Source organism: Lipophrys pholis (assembly GCF_963383615.2).
Source record: "Lipophrys pholis genome assembly, chromosome: 11".
Lineage (NCBI taxonomy): Eukaryota > Metazoa > Chordata > Actinopteri > Blenniiformes > Blenniidae > Lipophrys > Lipophrys pholis.
This window is the reverse complement of record NC_137631.1, coordinates 30533892-30548422: the sequence shown is the minus strand read 5'-3', so window position 1 is coordinate 30548422 and position 14531 is coordinate 30533892. Positions and strand designations below refer to the sequence as shown.

The following is a 14531-nucleotide window of genomic DNA, read 5'->3' as shown; positions in this document are numbered from 1 at the left end:
ACAACGAGCAACACATTGGACCATTAGAACACTGGAGGGACAGGCCTCTATACACCTCTGTAGATATTGAACCAACAACCAGACATTTGCAGCTAGAATAGTCATTTACTACATTAACAATGTATAGAGTGTATTTCTGATTAGTTTAAAGTATGTTCATTGAAAAAAACAGATTTTCTTTCAAAATAAGGACATTTCTAAGTGACCCGAAAGTTTTGAATGGGAGTGTGTGTATATATATCTATATATATAGATATATATAGATAGCTTCACATAATAAGCTTTAGATTCAAACTTTAAAGTTTTTCTTTGTTGTGTCACAGAGTTTTTGGATGAAAATGTCTACAATTATATTGAAAACCAGACAATTGCCACCAAACATGACTACAATCTCAACATAAAGTCCATTTTAAAGAAACTCTGTTGCAAAATGCAGTGGAAACCTCTATAACACCTCTGTAACACCTCTATAACACCTCTATATGAACAGACTGAATGAACAGTGTGAGAACCCTCCTAATGCTTTTGTTTTATTGAGATGAGATGAGATGTCGCAGCAGTCTACGTCTGGAAGCAATATTTAACGGAAGCGCCTCGCGGCTCACGCGAGCATGCTTTTACAGTGAAAGGTGCTGACCGGAAGTCTCTTGGGTTAATACAGGACACTTGATGTGAGTGAAATAAGTCGTTCGCTCCTTCGGGAGACCTCCTCCAGACCTCTCACCGTCACCGGCCCGGAGCCCGTGTTTCCCCGCCGTGGGGACCGTGATGGAGTGAGCGGAGGAGCGCACTCGGTGCCACCGACCTTCATCTCGTTCTGCAGCACAAAGTAACGGATTAGTGTCGCGACTGTCAGGAGATCGGAGGAGATCGGAGGAGATCACCGCCGCAAACATGTAGGTCACTCCGAACCTTCTTTCTCTTTCCCGCATCGTCTTACTGAGAGAACAGACTGCGCTGATTATCTCAGTGCGCACCGTGCGTTCCCGTGCCAAACCCTCTTTACTCTGTGTGTGTGTGTGTGTGTGTGTGTGTGTGTGTGTGTGTGTGTGTGTGTGTGTGTGTCACCTGTAGTTTGGAGTTGTGCCACACTTTGCGCGCAGTTTCCCCAGAACACGAGCTGCTGCTGTGTTCGTGCAGTGGGTCGTTCCAGCTCCATCGTTTCTCCACAATCATTCCACCGCTGGTTCGTTAAAGTTTCTCAAGCAGCCAGATTTCATCTCGAGCTGGCCGGACCGGGAAAATAGAGCCAGAATAAGCTTTAGATTCAAACTTTAAAGTTTTTCTTTGTTGTGTCGCAGAGTTTTTGGATGAAAATGTCTACAATTATATTGAAAACCAGACAATTGCCACCAAACATGACTACAATCTCAACATAAAGTCAATTTTAATGAAACTCTGTGGCAAAAAACGCAGTGAAAACCTCTATAACACCTCTATATGAACAGACTGAATGAACAGTGTGAGAACCCTCCAGTTCAAAATAAATGGGAAAAAGCTTTTGTCTCATTCGATCTGCACGTTTTGTTCCTTTTTCCTCGTTGAACCTTGCTGACCTGTGACCTGTGACCTGTGACCCCCACGTTGAGGTACGACTGAACCGTGACTTGTGTGTATCATTATAGCGTTCCTGGGCTGGGTGACATGTCCTTAGATCTATATTGGCATAAATGCTTTTCTTCTGTACATATTTTGAAATGACCGTTTACATTTCAACAGGATAAACACACTTCAATATATGTTCTTAAAATGGCATTCTGTACTTTTCTTGAACAAAACGTATGTTAAAATAACAACCAAAAATTGTTATGGCATTTATAATATCAATCTCCTGCTGATTCCTTCTGTCATACCAAGTGTCCGACTACTCGCCGGTCTTCTTTACTAGTGCCTCCTCCTCTTCCTCCTCCTCCTCCTCCTCCTCTTCCTCCTCTTTCTCCTGTGGAAGCTCCCTGTTTGCGGGAGCTGCCATGCTTTTGACCAAAGCAAGTGCAACTTGAAGACATCATCAACACGCGCTGTGGCGGTAGGCCGGTACAGTCAAAATCTCTAACGTGGGCCAAAGTCATACCGTTGATACGACCCGCCCCTACAGACTAATATCTACATTTTGGGATCTGGCCTGGACTGTTTTTGACCTGGTGGACTGCTCGGGGCCTGGTGGACTGTTCTAGACCTGGTGCACTGTTCTGGACCTGGTGGACTGCTCTGGGTCTGGTGAACTGTTCTAGACCTGGTGCACTGTTCTGGACCTGGTGGACTGCTCTGGGCCTGGTGGACTGTTCTAGACCTAGTGGACTTCTCTGGGCCTGGTGGACTGTTCTGAACCTGGTGGACTGCTCTGCACCTGGTGGACTGCTTTGGACCTGTTCAACTGTTCTGGACCTGGTCGACAACTCTGGGCCTGGTGGACTGTTCTGGACCTTGTGGACTGTTCTGGACCTAATGGACTGCTCTGGACCTGGTGGACTGCTCTGGACCTTGTTGACTGTTCTGGACCTGGTGGATTGTTCTAGACCTGGAGGACTGTTCTAGACCTGGATGACTGTTCTAGACCTGGTAGATTTCTCTGGACCTGGTGGACTCTTCTGGACCTTGTGGACTGCTCTGGCCCTGGTGGACTGTTCTCAACCTGGCGGACTGTTCTAGCCCTGGTGGACTGTTCTAGACCTGGAGGACTGTTCTGGCCCTGGTGGACTGCTCTGGCCCTGGTGGACTGTTCTGGACCTTGTGGACTGCTCTGGCCCTGGTGGACTGTTCTGGACCTTGTGGACTGCTCTGGACCTTGTTGACTGTTCTGGCCCTGGTGGACTGCTCTGGCCCTGGTGGACTGTTCTCGACCTGGTGGACTGTTCTGGCCCTGGTGGACTGTTCTAGACCTGGAGGACTGTTCTGGCCCTGGTGGACTGCTCTGGACCTGGTGGACTGTTCTTGACCTTGTGGACTGCTCTGGCCCTGGTGGACTGTTCTAGACCTGGAGGACTGTTCTGGCCCTGGTGGACTGTTCTCGACCTGGTGGACTGTTCTGGATGCAGGGACTACAGGGGTCCTCCAGAGTTCAGCAGTCTCACAGCTTCCAGGAAGAAGCTGTTCCTCAGTGTGGTAGTCCTGCTCTTAATACCCCGTAGCCTCCTGCCTGAGGGCAAAACAGAGCGTGTGCGGGGTGAGTGGATCCTTCAGGATGCAGGAGGCCCGTTTCCTGCCTCTGGCAGTGGAGATGTCCATGGTGGTGGACAGGCTGCATCCCACAGTCCTCTGTGCAGCTTCTACCACCCTCTGCAGAGTCTTCTTTTCTGCTGCAGAGCAGCTGCTGTGCCACAGGGTGAGACAATAGGACAGGACGCTCTCCACCACACATCTGTAGGAGGAGGTCAGGTCAGCGCCTCGGCCTCCTGAGGAAGGAGAGGCGCTGATGTGCCTTCCTCATCAGGCAGGAAGTGTTGGTGCTCCAGGTGAGGTCCTCAGAGGTGTGTACGCCCAGGTCCCTGAAGCTGGAGACCACCTCCACCGCAGTCCTCCGATGTGCAGGGGAGGAGGGAGGTGTCTGCCCCTCCTGAAGTCCTCCATCATCTCCTTGGTCTTTTTCTCCTTGATACAGAGGTTGTTGTCTCTGCACCTGCCCCCCAGGTGTTCCACCTCCTGCCTGCAGTTGGACTCGTCATTGTTGGTGATGCGTCTAACCACAGCTGTGTCGTCCGCGAACTTCAAATCACACAGCTCGGGTGTCTCGCTGCGCTGTCGTGTGTTAGCAGGGTGAACGGGGGGGGGGGGCTCAGAACACAGCCCTGGGGGGAGCCGGTCCTGAGGGTGATGGGGAGGAGGACTGCAGCCTGTCTGTTAGGAAGTCTAGGACCCAGTTGCACAGTGTGGCGCTCAGTCCAAGTATGTTTACCTTCTGGATCAGGGTCTGTGGAATAATGGGATTAAAAGCTGAGGTGTAGTCCTCAAAGAGCATGGCCACATCGGAGTCCTTGTCCTCTAAGTGGGTGAGAGTTGTGTGGACCACAGAGGAGACGGCGTCTTCCGTGGATCAGTTTTTCCTATAATCATACTAGGGCTGAACGATTTTGGAAAATAATCTAATTGTGATTTTTTTCCTCAATATTGCGATTTAATATGCGATTATTTTTTCAAGGTCCTCTTTTATTTTTCAACAATCACAAGCAATAAATCAATGTGTATTATAATAAACTATGTCAGATTTACTATACATAAATTGTTCTTTGTTCTGGTCTTGGCTTATGTTAAGATAAAGTCAAATGAAGCATGTATTAGTATGAAAGACAGTTTATTTATCTTCTACTTCAATTACAGTAGTAATCTTACTAAATACTGTGACTTGCAGTCTAGTAAGCGTTCACCACAACAAGCCAACCGCTGGTCCATTGTGCTGATCAAAGCCCTAAACCAGGCTGGGTCACTATACTAGACATAGCTGGACATTAAGGGTTTTATGTGGACTGCACTGCATTAGGGAAACACTGATCCACGTTTTTTCACTTCTGATCCGATCCTGATACTTAAATTTTTATATCTGCTGATACCGATACGATTCTGATACCAGAGCTCTGTTTGGTTTGATATTAATATTATCATTATTGTTGACTTTATATGAGGCTGTAATAAACTCCTCTCTACAGTAAAGTATGAAATGTACTAATGTATACATGTACTCTCTCTAAAGACAACTTGAGGTTAGTATCAGGACAGTAAAGGAAGCAGTACAGAGTATTTTTGTTCCATGTGGACAATGTGGGGGTCTGCGTGACGTCATCATCTCATAATAAACTAGTTCTATCTTTAGAACCTCAGAATGACTTTATTAATCCCTGGGGAAATTCTTGAGCAAGGCAGCAGCAACAGCAGTGCTTCCAGCTCGAACGCAGCTCCAACCATTGGGACTATTTTCAGGGAGTTTTGTGCGGAGTAGGACGCAGCTTCCCGGAGGTGTGAATCGACTGGGTTCATTGTTTTGATGCCACGGTCAGCGCCGTTCTCCTCAGCGAGCTGGCGTTTTAAAACGGTGACGTCTGTAGACAAAGCGAACGCCTTGCTTTGCTAACATCCACGTTGCTGTGTTGCTTTGCTAACATCCACGTTGCTGCATTGCTTTGCTAACATCCACGTTGCTGTGTTGCTTTGCTAACATCCACGTTGCTACGTTGCTTTGCTAACATCCACGTTGCTGCGTTGCTTTGCTAACATCCACGTTGCTGTGTTACTTTGCTAACATCCACGTTGCTACGTTGCTTTGCTAACATCCACGTTGCTGCGTTGCTTTGCTAACATCCACGTTGCTGTGTTACTTTGCTAACATCCACGTTGCTGTGTTGATTTGCTAACATCCACGTTGCTGTGTTGCCTTGCTAACATCCACGTTGCTGTGCTGCTTTGCTAACATCCACGTTGCTGTGTTGCTTTGCTAACATCCACGTTGCTGTGTTGCTTTGTGGTGTTTTGAGTGTAAAATCCCTCCAATCAGCAACATGTTGCCATGAAAAGTTGGCTAGCACAGTGCTACTTCCCTAGCCTGCTCGCTGGCTGCAAACTGTGGAATGGATTTCCTGCCTCATTCCTCCTGGTCTCATTGAGACCCGCCTCCCTTCAGGAAATCCAGTCCACAGTTTGCAGCCAGCGAAAGAAAGACGCTCCAATCCTCAACACTGAATCTAACACGGTCTTGTCTGATGCCGCTCTATGAAGGAAGGTGGTGAAAGCCAAACCCTGCTGCATGGGAATGTTGTTCTGACGAGCACCAACATTCCCCTGGTGTTGCTCTGTCCGGGCGAGCTGAACAGGGATGCCATTGTGCCACGGCAAGGCTCTCACTGTTTGAAGACCTCAGTGGGTTAATGATTGGGCCTTCGCTAACAAGCTGCATGAAACAGATACAGACGCTCCTCTTCGCTCAGCACGGAGTCCTGTCCTCCAGGCGGTGCCTCCTCTTCGCTCAGCACGGAGTCCTGTCCTCCAGGCGGTGCCTCCTCTTCGCTCAGCACGGAGTCCTGTCCTCCAGGCGGCGCCTCCTCTTCGCTCAGCACGGAGTCCTGTCCTCCAGGCGGTGCCTCCTCTTCGCTCAGCACGGAGTCCTGTCCTCCAGGCGGCGCCTCCTCTTCCCTCAGCACGGAGTCCTGTCCTCCAGGCGGCGCCGCCTCAGAGCTCCAGCAGGCAGGACGGTAGAAACGGCTCCAGCTAGTAAAGTAGTGCATGCTCGTCAGGTTTGTGCTTCTGCTTTCGCCCACAGCAAAGTTTACATTCAGTCCAAGTGGCGAGGAAACGCTTCTGACTTTCTGCTTCAGCCTGATGGAGAACCTGTCATTTAGTTTTCCTGCTAATCCAGGATAGAAGCAGCTGCAACAAGTACGATCCAGGCCCGGCTGAGTTTTATTCTTCTGTTTCTTCTACTGGATTTTCCGCATGTAACTAACTTAACTAATATAATTATACCTTTCTAGTATTACTTCTACTTTATTGACAATTTTTAACTAATGCGGCTGTTTTATACTTTTACACTATCACTGCTCATTTAATGACACTTTTTCACTATTAAGGGTACTGCTGGATACTTTTGAACTATTACTGGTTCTTTTATTGATGCTTTTTCAGTTTTACTGCAACTTTAATTGTAGTTTTTTTTCACTAATACTGCCACTTTATAAATACTTAGTCACTCTTACTGGTATTTTACTATCACTGCTGCTTTAATCAGAAACAGAGTACTTTTATAATCTACTTTATTGATATTACTGCTACTTTATTCATCCTTTTTTCATGATTATTTGTACTTGAATTATACTTTGTAACTATTACGGGTACTTTATTGATACTTTTGAATTACTACTATAAATATTACTCATGCATATTATCCTCTGTCTCTCTTAGACTCAGTGATATTGAATACTATTTGAACTTCTTAGTCATGGTATTATTAAGGGGATACTAGTTGTCAGCGAGCAGCAGGCACACTTGAAATATAAAATCTTCTAGTTATTGTAAAATCATCCATTTAAAGGTTTTGTTACAGTTTTTTCTATTATTCAAACATTTTTCATCAGATCAGTCATTATATATTTTAATTATTAGGGATGTTCCGATCCGATCGGTAGATATCGGATCGGGGCCGATATTGGTGATTTGTGACTGATCGGGAATCGGAAAATCCAGCTCATCACCCCGCCGATCTAAAAAAAACAAAAAAAAAACTTTTTGCCGTCAGCTGCCGTAAAGCGAGCCCCGTTAGCGAGCTGCCGTAAACTGAGGTGAGCAGCCTGAAGCCACTGAGAGGATCAACCAGCAGTCTGGAGGGAGTTTAAGGTGGATAACTAAACCAGTCCTGAGAGGTGGAGCACCAGAGCTTCACCACAGTCCCGAGAGGTGGAGCACCAGAGATTCACCACAGTCCTGAGTGGTGGAGCACCAGAGCTTCACCACAGTCCGGAGAGGTGGAGCACCAGAGCTTCACCACAGTCCCGAGAGGTGGAGCACCAGAGCTTCATTTAACACAACTAATCTGATAAGACATCTAAAAAGTAAACATGCGATGGAGTACGCTCAGCAAAGACGATCATCTGTGGAAATGAGATGACGTAATGGCCCCCCTCCTCCCCCCACCGCGGTCCGCTACGTCACCTAATAACCACAACAATCAGGGACTAGAAGCTCGGGTGGAGCTGCAGAAGCTAGAAGCAGGCGGAGCGGGGCCATAGACCTATAAAACTAGAGTTATATATAGTGGGTTATGTGTGTATGTGCAGAAGTCTACTTCTAAACTTCTATGTGGTCTGTCTTCTTCTGTGTTTTTATTGTGTTTGGTGAGTCACAGCGCCCCTAAAGGCCTGGCATGTGTACTACATGCCCTGAAGCCTCGTGTTGAGCCGTGTTCATAGTGAGGTGTGGACGGTTTGTTGGGAGAAGCCCAGGGAGGACAAAGATCGTTTATTCGTCGTGTGGATGTTCCTCAGTTTACAACAACTAAAGAAAAAGCTGCACCGAGGCAGCAAACTCTCCACTTTAAAATAAAGGATTTTAAAATAAAAGATTTTAAAATAAAGGATTTTAAAATAAAAGATTTTAAAATAAAGGATTTTAAAATAAAGGCTCAGTCCCCACAGGGGAGCGATATGGTGAAACAAGAACCCAGAAGGTTCCTCTAGTTTGAAGGGAGACTGGGATATTCTGAATAAGATTTTGAGAGTACTATGTTCAGAGTACTTTTGTCAAAAAGGTTTTATCACTTTGAAGTGGAATTAAGTGTTTATACTTCACATTGAAATGTAAATGTTTTGTGACATTCAGGTCAAACCTCTCATACTGCTTTAAGGTAAACTGGAATTTAAGAAACAAAGAAGTTACATTGGAGCCTCAGAGCTTTTATATTTAAGATTTATATATTTTTATTATTGTATTTGCACTTTTTCAGAACTTATTTTCAACCCAACCAGCTAAAGACACTTTGAAGTGGAATTGGTTTTACTGAATACTCTTTATGTTGTAGTTTTTTATACTTTATATGTTAGTCAAACTGACTCTCTGGGTTTCATTTTTAATTTTTCTTTATTTGCCACAAAATGCAGGTGAAGCTGTTTAAGTTAAGATAAATAAGAGAAACAAGACTGCAGAGTGTAACTGGGTTTTTGTTGTTCTGACTGAATAAAGTTTAAGTAAGTTCTTAAGTCATTCTGAGAAGTATTTTGATTCAATAAGTGAGTTTTACAATAATTTCTAGCTAAACAAAGCTTCTGCCAATAGTACTTCTAGCTTCAGACATCTTAGTTGCTCCAAAAATAGACTATTGAGTATATTTGCAATAGTAATGTGAGTATCGGATCGGGAAAGTATCGGTATCGGCCGATACTCAATTCTGAAAAATCGGATTGGTATCGGGGGGAAAAAAGTGTGATTGGGACGTCCCTACTTATTATTTGTAGGGCTGTAACTTCTAACAATATTCATGATAAACACTTTTAGGCAATCAGATTGAAGCGTCCCACATTAGATTGTGTTGACGACATGTTATATTGCATTTCATTATTTAAATATTACCCAGTGACAACAGATTAGTGCTGGGCGATTTAACCTTTAAAAAAAATAAAATCTATGGATTTTTAAAGAAAGAATAGAGTTTTGATTTGGTTTTCGATTTCTTTCTTAATGCACTTAAAAATTACTGCAGACCACACCCAGTGGACAAACTACACACACACACACACACACACACACACACACACACACACACACACACACACACACACACACACACACACACACACACACACACACACACACACACACACACTTCCACTCCTCATCAATGAGATGTGTTACTGATGTTTCTTGTTTTCTACCATTATTTGCTGAAACTCTCAAAATCATGTTTTTCTTTTGTTGTTGCTTCTTTGTTAATTCATGTTCCTGCTTCATTTTACTGTCTAGATAGAGCTGCTCAGGCTGGTTAATCTAGAACATCATCTTACTGTCTAGATAGAGCTGCTCAGGCTGGTTAATCTAGAAAATCATGTTACTGTCTAGATAGAGCTGCTCAGGCTGGTTAATCTAGAAAAACATGTTCCCGTCTAGATAGAGCTGCTCAGGCTGGTTTAATCTAGGAAATCATGTTACTGTCTAAATAGAGCTGCTCAGGCTGGTTTAATCTAGAAAATCATGTTCCTGTCTAGATAGAGCTGCTCAGGCTGGTTAATCTAGGAAATCATGTTACTGTCTAGATAGAGCTGCTCAGGCTGGTTAATCTAGAAAATCAGGTTACTGTCTAGATAGAGCTGCTCAGGCTGGTTAATCTAGGAAATAATGTTACTGTCTAGATAGAGCTGCTCAGGCTGGTTAATCTAGAAAATCGTGTTCCTGTCTAGATAGAGCTGCTCAGGCTGGTTAATCTAGGAAATCATGCTACTGTCTAGATAGAGCTGCTCAGGCTGGTTAATCTAATAACAGTAGGAAAGTATTTGGATCAGTGTGATAACTGTAAATAATATATGTAGCACAACAAGGGTATTGTATGTAGCAACCCCCCTCCTCTCTCCGTCTGAATCGTCTCTCTTCTCTTCTCCTCTCCTCTCCTCTCCTCTCCTCTCCTCTCCTCTCCTCTCCTCTCCTCTCCTCTCCTCTCCTCGTCTCGTCTCGTCTCGTCTCGTCTCGTCTCGTCTCGTCTCGTCTCGTCTCGTCTCTTCTCTTCTCTTCTCTTCTCTTCTCTTCTCTTCTCTTCTCTTCTCTTCTCTTCTCTTCTCTTCTCTTCTCTTCTCCTCTCCTCTCCTCTCCTCTCCTCTCCTCTCCTCTCCTCTCCTCTCCTCTCCTCTCCTCTCCTCTCCTCTCTCTCTGAGCGTTCCCCCCCCGGTCGTGTCCAGCAGCCATGCCAACTTGTAATAAAGCAGCAACAGGAGGAGACTCCAGGTCTATTAAAATATAAAAGAGGCTCCGCTCCATTCAACAAATTCAAGCTTTAACCTGGGTTTAAGCAAAAGTGCAACTATGGAAACCCACGAGGAATGGTATAACGGAATGCCCAAAAAAATTTGAATTTGCATGACAAAAATCTTTTTTAGCTACAAATTCGATAAATCAATTGAATCATTTTTTTGCCCAGCCCTACAACAGATGTAAAAATGTGAAAAACAGGACTAAAAAAAACTAACTAAATAAACTGGCCTGCTACAGAGTGTGTATTTATACATTTATAAAGTACTGCATTACTCAACATCTTGACAATAGAAACTGAAATTTTATTTTCACGACAGTCTCTATCAACTTAATGTGTATACGCTATAAAGTTATACAGACGAATTTGGTACCGACGATATTGTATGTTCTCAATTTATATATAAATATTGTTGGGATTTATTGTTGGTTATTAACATTAAAATTACTGTAAGTAATAGATTACTGAAGGTAATAACTCACTGGAAGTAATTTATGAAAAATTTAGATTATTAATGGAAGTAAACGGTCATTTACTCATTAACAACTCCTAAAGTAATTGAGTAATTATTCAAAAGTTAATAAATTATCAAAAATTATTTCTGAATGAAAAAATTGTTCATTTCAATAAATTCTGTATTTATTCATTAATAATAAAAGTGGCATCACCAAAGAATCTGGAAATAGCTAAAAAAAATATATCAGTCTTGTCTGGAAAAGGTTTTTTTAATATTTCTGTGTAAAACTGTACCAATCTTAAATAAAAGGGAAGGTGTGAGATCCGAGCACAGACTGTTACAAACCAGTGAATTGTCAACAATAAATACACAATAATCACCAAGAATCATTCATTCAGCTAACAGGCGTTTATTAATAAAATGTATTAATTCATAAATTATTCATAAATCATCTCATAAATCAACACATTCAAGTATCAAACGACATCTGACATGGAGATCTAATCTATTAAACATCAACACTATGTACTAGTGTTGTCACGATACCAACATTTTGGTATCGATACCGAGCAAAATGTATTTCGATACTTTCGATACTTTTCCAAATAAAAAGAACACGGTTCCTTGTGGATGTGGCAGCAGCCATTGTTTCCCTTCTCTGTCTGTCAGTCTGTCTGTCTGTCTGTCTGTCTGTCTGTCTCTCTCTCTGTCTCTCTCTCTGTCTCTCTCTCTCTCTTATTCCTCTCTTTCGCCAGACTCAGACACCAGATTTCTTTTTACGGAGTTTCCACGGGTCGTTTGAGTCCGTTACGCATGCTCACTCTCACATGGACGCAAGCGCCATGTCAGTTATACTTTAGTATTTAGTAAGCTCGGTTGGGAGAAGCTTGTTTTGACTTTTATTTTAAAGTTGTGTCCAGGAATGTTGTTGGTAAATAAGGTTGAGTATGAAGCGCAGTTGCGGATCTCGGGTCTCAGCTGTTTTTTTCACACCTCTCGGAAACCGGAGCACAAAAAAACAACAAATTTTTTTTTTTTAAATAAGAAACCGGAGCGCTGTTTTCCGCACTTTCGATTGTCTGACAATGCCGCCCGGTCTTTACGGGAGTAAGTGAGACCGCGTCTCTCCGACGTCCTCAAAGAAACGTGGTCCCCTTCCCCATGTCCTGAGAGGGTGAGCAGGGAGGTCAGGACCAACAGTACCAATAAGTGTCCTCCGTTTCGGGATCAGCTTCTCCAACTGATGTCTTTGTGGGGCTCATTTACGATGTTTCAGGTGAATACGTATTGCATTTTCATTTCAGGAATGTTTGATCTTTACACGTTTTGAAAATGTTAGAAACACTGAAAACAATGATTGTTTTCATGGGTGCTCTTGTTTTTTATTTGTTGTTTTTATTTTGTAATGAAATGACACCTGTGTGCAGAGAACAATACACTATAAACATTATCAATGGCAAACACACAGTTTTCAAATAAAAATGCCAACGTTTTGTTGTGTTTTTGGGGCTTGTTCACTCTGAGCCATGGAAAACAAGTTTTTGAAAATGTCCGGCTCTGTGGAAACGGGAAACTTTTCTGAAATGCTGCTACTGCACATGCTCAGTAGAGCCAATCAGCACAGTGCTTCCTCCGTCATGTCATGACTCCCAGTCCTTATTCTCCTGGACTTGGCACTTTTATTTTGACAGTCGCCATAATAACAATCCAACTTGATGGTCCGTCCACTAGAATGTCCGTGTTCTCCCGATTGTTCTCTGCTGCATGTGTGAGAGTAAATAAGTAAGTAAGTACATTTTATTTGTATAGCGCTTTTCACAGACATGGAGTCACAAAGTGTTTCACAGTAAAAACAGATTTTAAAGACGTCCCCTGAGTCCAGAGAGCGCAGGTCCAGTGGGAGTTCATTACAAAGTCGGGGCGCAGCAGCTTTGAATGATCGGTCTCCCTGAGTTTTAAAGCAGGTACGTGGAACCTTTAACAGGTTCTGCCCAGACGATCTCTAACCCACTAATAGGGAACGTGCGCTGGTTTAGACCGTCGTGAGACAGGTTAGTTTTAAACTACTGCTGTCGTGTTGTTGCACTAGTAATTCTGTTGCAGATCATGTTTCTGTTTCTGTTCATTACAAAAACAAACGACAGCACCCACTACTGGTCCAACAGCAAAACGACATTATTTTCAATGTTTTTACCTTTTCCATGTAAACAGACTTTGTTTTCAAAATATTGCTTTGTAAACATGAAACTTTTCTGAAACGAGACGACAGTTTTCTTGAAACGTGACTGGGCCTAAGTTCATGATCAAAATGTTCTTTTGTAGTGAAGCATTAATTTTGAAAACCTTTATGACTCCAATCTGAAGAAGTTACATTTGTGAAACTGATATCTGTCTCGTTTTAACACACAGAAGAGCAACTATACACCAATGTCATTATTGCAGCGAAGCAGAGGTTTGAATAAAAATGGGAGAGAAATATTACAATGAAATGTACCGTCCATCAGGTGGGATTTATACTTTGTATTCAAACTAATTGACTTCAAGACAAAGAAATACAAAAAGGTTGTTTCAAACAAAGTTGTGTCGAGACATTTCAGAGTCTTTAAATGCAGTTGACAACATATTGGAGGACGTTCCAGTTGTGGGGGAATGCTGCAGAGCAGGGGCGTCAAACCTGCCAGAGGGACGACGTCACAGAGTGTAAAAATACCACAGGAGACTTTCAGAGTCTCCTGTGGTAGCAGTGAGCTGCTGCTGGTCAGCGTGGCTCCGCACAGCCGCAGCATCAATCTGCTGTAAAGATATGATAGAACATGACTTCTTAACTTTCTTTTTTACCTTTTTACAAGCACACAGTTGTTTTTTTTAACGTCAGCAGTAAGATGGATTCATACTTGTCATACTGGATTTAAGTTTTTGTCAATGATATTTAGTTTCAGGGTTCAGGAAGATGTGTTATTTGTGTTTTTAGCTTCCACAACAGAGTAAGGCACTGTTCTACATATTACCAGAGAAGGGGTACTACGACTCCTGAGACCTGTACTACGACCCCTGCGGCCTGTACTACGACCCCTGAGACCTGTACTACGACCCCTGAGGCCTGTACTATGACTCCTGAGGCCTGTACTACAACCCCTGAGACCTGTACTACGACCCCTGCGGCCTGTACTACGACCCCTGAGGCCTGTACTACGACCCCTGAGACCTGTACTACAACCCCTGAGACCTGTACTATGAACCCTGATCAACATATCCAGGATGTTTCCTGGTTTGACTTATCGAGATGTGAGTGATCCTGATCACCGTTCCTACCAAGCAGGTTCTCAACTCTCTCGTTCAACCCAGACCAGGTGTGAGCGTTCATGTGAAAGGGGCGGAGCTTGCACCGTCTGACCAATCACACACAGAGACACTCTGCAGAGCAGTTTACAGATTACTGAAGGAGCAGTTAATCTCTGAGATTATGAAGAATTCCAACCCATCCAGCAGCTCAAAGCAACACTACTGCTGCAGCCAGAACCTTCCTGACTTGGTGAGATTAGAGCAGATTAATGGATCAGTGATATAAACGAACAGCACTGTGATCACTCACTTCCACTTTATTCCAGCAGAAAGGTTCCAGGCAGAACTTCCTCACTGCTCTTC

The 14531-nt window shown here is 43.6% G+C and overlaps 1 protein-coding gene across 1 annotated transcript in view; it reads left to right on the top strand.

Moving 5' to 3' along the window:
* Positions 1-649: 649 nt before the first annotated feature.
* ripor1 (RHO family interacting cell polarization regulator 1) overlaps positions 650-14531 on the top strand; it is a 102785-nt gene continuing 88903 nt past the window's right edge. The window contains exon 1 of the mRNA XM_080476068.1: positions 650-896. The gene's annotated coding sequence lies outside the window, so the exon portion shown is untranslated. The remainder of the gene's footprint in view (positions 897-14531) is intronic.